We start from the raw sequence: 5,424 nt of genomic DNA, 5'->3' as shown, positions 1-5,424 counted from the left end.
TCCAGCCTCAAGATTAGAGTGGTGCTGGAAAAGCACAACAGCATCCGAGAAGCATGAAAATCGACGTTTCGGGCAAAAGCACTGCTGTGTTTTTCCAGTACCACTCTCATCTTGACTATGATCTCTGGCATCTGCAGTCAACACTTTCGCCTACAGACCTCCAACCTAAAGAACATCCCTCCATCATTACCTTCTGTCTTCTTTGGGCAAACCAATTCTGCATCCACGCAACCCAGTCACTGTCGATCCTTTGCATGTTAATCTTCTGGATGAGCCTACTGCACGGGCACGTGAAGACTTACTTTTGTTTTCGTTTATTCTATTGCTCATGCCCACACTCACGATTCAGAAAATAACTTTGTGACAAAACCAGTTTGCAAGTAACATTTTTTGGATACAGTCTAAAAGTAATGATTTGATATTTCCAACTCTATGCTGTGACACTGGCCCATCTGGCTTTATTTTTCAGCATAGAGTGTTTTTTATTATTATTAGTGTTCAGATAATCAGAGTTGACACGGGTCCAGGAATGCAATCATCTGCATTGCAGTCTTCATTAAGACAAACACTGTAGGGGATGCTGTAGACCTGAATCAAACAAAAAGAAAGTGCTGGAAAAACTCAGCATGTCTGTCAGCATCTGTGGAGAGAAAGATAAATAGAGTTAACGTTACAGACTACAAAGACAGAAAGTGTAAGAGCTGGTAGCATTCGTGAGTATGGACAGAACAGAATTAGCGTTACAGATTATCGACGCAGAAAACACTGGAGAAACTCAAGAGGCCTGCCTGCCTGTGTGACTAGAGACAGAAAAGAGTTAACGTTACGGGTTATAAATTCAGTAATCGCAGCTGTTACATGTGACCAACCTTCTGCATCCATTACAAGGACAGTGAATAGTTCTGTATAGTACTGAAGATATGGAAACAATGATTCCCAGGGTAACTGAAGCAGAACCACCCCCTATTGCATTCAATTCCCGTCAGACTGAACCAGGGCATCGCACGAGCTTTTCTGATTGTTTGCTGTAGCTTCACACCAACCTTCTACTCTTGCAGAACCAACAGCCTCGAATGTGCTGATTTCCCGACTGGCAGCGTCTCAGAAAGTTAAGTGCATTGTTGTTTGATATTGAAAAAGAAAAGGGAACAACAGCGACAGAGGGAACAGCTGCGTCTATGTTTCGATGCTGTTTCCACGTAATGTTCCAGTCAGTCCCCACTGTCTGGGGACCACTGAAAACAGCACTAGGCGTTTCAATGCTGTAAATGTCATGTTCAATAGAGCTCAGAGAGTGAGAGGGGGAATTGACAAAGTAAAATCGGGTGCCTGAATGAAAGCTAACTGAAATTTCCGACTGATGGGTGCTCATGTACAGGACACATGACAGACTGGAGGCGTGGCTGCTTATCACATCTGGTGTATGAGTGGAAGTTAACGCAGTTACACAGATCTGCTGTAGTTCCTTGTTCAGTAGATTAGACTGAAACACGCTCAATTGATGTTGGTAACTAAATGCAACAGCATTATCAACACTTCCGCTTAGAATAGAAAGGCAACTTATTGGGAAACTTTAGTGATTCAGTGCAGAGGGATCTGGGTGTACTTGTATATGAATCACGGGAAGATAGTGAAATAACTCCATTAGACCAGTATTCCATCACCAATTAGCCTTCATTTACATGTGCATAGTACATCACACTGACCATTCTGGCTTCGAGATGTTTCCTATAGTGAACAGAACCCCTGCCATCCCTATTTATAGCTGTCAGCCAGGTCTCCCCTATCGGATTAGGCTATAAGCACTAATCAGGTAACTTACATTCAATGTGGTTCACCTGGCTGACCTCAGTCCTAACATTAACTCCCACCTTCCCCCAGTTCTGATACATAGACCTGTTATTTTCTGTATAGGTTCTCCTGGGGTGTTTTAGCACCAGCTCCTGTCCCTATGACTCTGACTTCAATACGGACGGCTTGTACTGGATCATAGCCTGTCTCTTGCTCGTAGAGTGTGTAGAAGAAATTCATCACCTTCTTCAGTCGGTAACAGCTTTGTAGCTGTGACATGTGCCGTGTCCATCTCTTCAACGCAAGGCGGAGGGAGAGAACCCACGGATTCTGACAGCCTTGCTGAATGTTCTGAGAGGTTGGGTTAGGTCTTGCTCCAGTCCCGTTGGTGAGGTTGCAGCTTTTATGTGATCAATGTGCTTGCTCATGTTTGCAACTTCCAGTCAAAATTTGTATGTCATTGGATGGACGTCATGTCGACCATGCGTGTCACCCTTTTAGCGCCATTCCTATGGTTTAGACACCAGGCTTCGTCCCCAAAAAGAAACTGTCCCTCACTTAGAGGGGTCTCAGGTCCAGCACTGCGTCTTCCTGATGCCATTTCACCCTCTCCCTCAGGTTCGGAAAGATCAGGTTCTGCGCGCTGTTTTGACATTCCACACCCCCCCCCCCACCACCCACCCATTGCATTAGAGCAGTCCCTGTAGCTGTGTGAGGAGTTGTATAGCAACTGAACAGGAACCGGAGCAGGTTGGTATCGAGTGAAGCTTTAGGCCGTTTCTTTCAGGAGGACGTGAAGAGTTCAGATGCTGGAGATCAGAGTCAGAAATTGGAAAGGTACAGCAGTTCAGACAGCATCTGTAGAGCAGAGAAATCGAGGTTTCAGGCAGTTCTCATGAAGGGCGTATGCCCTGAACATCAACTCTCCTGCATTGCTTTCCCATCGCCACACGTTTTGACGATGTTTCTTTTAGTCTTCCTTCAAAGTTCGTTTGCTCTTTCTGCCAGCTGACTGGAAGATGGATGGTAAAGAGCTATCTTTACATGTCAAATGCCATTTGCCTTTCGGAAATTGTGGTGTTTGTACAACAGGTCAGGTGGATCTCGTTGAGAATGAGATCCCTGATTGGGGCCGTTAGCTTTGATCAATTCGGGAGCTCTAGCTGTCAGATGCAAACAGGAGTCAAAGATGATACTCCAGAAAGCATTCTCATAATGATGCAAACACACGTGTACATTCATTTTAGCATATGTTTCGAAATCCTTATCCAGTTACAATTGCAGACATGCACGGCTCATGTCCAGCTTTGTGAAGAACAGTACTCCAGCAGATTTTCATTTTTGTTCTGTATTTGATGGATTGGGTAGTTATCCAGCTGCGAAAATCAGTTAATTATTTTTTAAAAACCCACAAAGGCAAACTGACTTGTTGTGCCTCATAATTGGTACAACCAGTGCTGCCCATTCCTCAAACTGTACAGGTTTGATGACTTCTTCATTTTCCAGCTTCCTGATATCTCCCTCTAGATTTGCACTGAAGATGAAGGGCACTAGATTGGCTTTGCAGAATTATAGAATTGTTTCTTCGCCTCTTTCATGGTCCCTGCAACCTGGATCAGTGATCCACAGCACCGGGGAGCAGGATTTGACTCCATCCGCAGCCAACTGTCTGTGTGGAGTTTGCATATTCGCCCCATGGCTCCATGGGTTTCCTCCTGGAGCTCCGACTTCATCTCACAATCCTAGGATGTGCAGGTTAGTTTGAATGGTCAAGCTGAATTGTCCTGTACGCAGCTTAACCCTGTGAAATGCAGGGTTACAGGATGGGTCTGGATGCAATACAATTTGAAAGGACGGTATCGACTCGATTGGCCAATTGCCCTTTTCTTTCATGCAGTAAGGATTCTATTCGATCAGCTTGTTGGAAAAGTTGTCAATATTTAATGAGAACTTTAGTCGGGCAGCAATTTCCCAATCAGAAAATTTTGAGAGAATCAAGTTGAATCTTTCTCCAACACTTTCGCAATCAAGTTTGGGCCCGGGCCTTTCAGTCCAATCAGCTGTAACAGAACCAATTGCTTCTCATAAGACACCAGAACCGAAGTTGTACCCTTAATCTGTAATGGTAAAAAGTAATTTAACTGTTCCAAATCGTCTGTAGGTGAACTTTCCCGGGTGTGCGCCAACCCACATACTAGCCTATGTATCCTATTACTCAATGCATGCTGTCTGGGCAAGATGTGCTATCTTTTGTCCACATACCAAAAGAAACTCAATCGCCTGCTGGCCTACATACGTGTATGTTTTAAACGTGAACCATCCTATCCACCATCAATCACTTTGGTAGATCTCCACAACCCATCTTTGCCAATTCATGCCTTTTACATCATACATCTCTTTATTTAGATTCAGGATCCGAGATTTTAGTTCAACTACTTGGCTCTTCACCTTCATAAAGAATGCTGTCATGTTATGATCACTCTTACTCAGAGGAAGTTTGCATTACAAGAATATTAATGCATCATTTCTCATTGCAAAGTAATCCGTTTAGAATAGGCAGTACTCCAGTTGTGTCTTCAAGATTATAGAACCATCCTTCAGTCTCACCAACACCTTCTAAAGGATAATCAGGAACAGGCAATAATTACTTGCCAGTCAACGAAACCGATATCCCTCAAATTATTTTTTAAAAATAATACACATACACATGCACATGGAAATACTCCACAATTTTGCTTTGTCAAATAGTTATGTCAAATAAAGACCTCCAATATAACAGTTGCAACGTGATTGAAAGCATCTCTGATGCTTTTCTGCATGTCTGATTATGCTTGTAGGAAGGCTAATGGAATGTTAGCCGTTATTACAAGACGATTTGAGCATAGGAGCAGTGAAGTCTTGTTTCAAACACACCGGACTTTGGATAGGTTATGGCTGCAAGTCTATGTGCAGTTTGGGTCTCCTTATCTTAGGAAAGATGTTATGTCCATGTAGACAGAAAGCAATGAATATTCACCAGATCTGTCCATGAGATGGGGACAATTTCCTTTGAAGAGACAGTGGGCAAACTGGGCCTATGTTGTCTTGCAAATCTTTTCGGAACCATTTCAAGTTTCACAACATTCTTCCTGTAGGACGGAGACCATAACTTGCATGCAATTTTCCGAATGTGTGAGATTAGACCCCAGCTGTCTTTTGTCTCAATGATAGATTGAAGATTGTTAACGATTGAATCAAGCCTCATCAAAGTAAGCATTTCAAGTAAAGACATGTGACAAATATGTCTTTCTTAAAATGACAACTTCACTGCACTTTAATTTAACTCTTGGCCTGGAAAAGCAGCATTATCAATTTTGTTTAGTTATCGTATATTACAAGTAATGTGGAGTCTAACTGTAGAAATGGTGCATTGAAGATAGATAGATAGATAGATAGATAGATAGATAGATAGATAGATAGATAGATAGATAGATAGATAGGCAGACAGATAGATATGTTATTTGCTACTTCAATTTCTAACATTATTTTACACAAGACACTACTTAACAATCAAAATTGCACCATTTCATTCATACTGTAACTGCTGAACCCTGATTTAATGTGCGTGACTTCCTTTATTATTTTCAGTTTCCT

The sequence above is a fragment of the Hemiscyllium ocellatum genome, chromosome 49 (assembly GCF_020745735.1).
Source record: "Hemiscyllium ocellatum isolate sHemOce1 chromosome 49, sHemOce1.pat.X.cur, whole genome shotgun sequence".
Taxonomy (NCBI): domain Eukaryota; kingdom Metazoa; phylum Chordata; class Chondrichthyes; order Orectolobiformes; family Hemiscylliidae; genus Hemiscyllium; species Hemiscyllium ocellatum.
Note: the sequence above shows the minus strand (reverse complement) of the source record.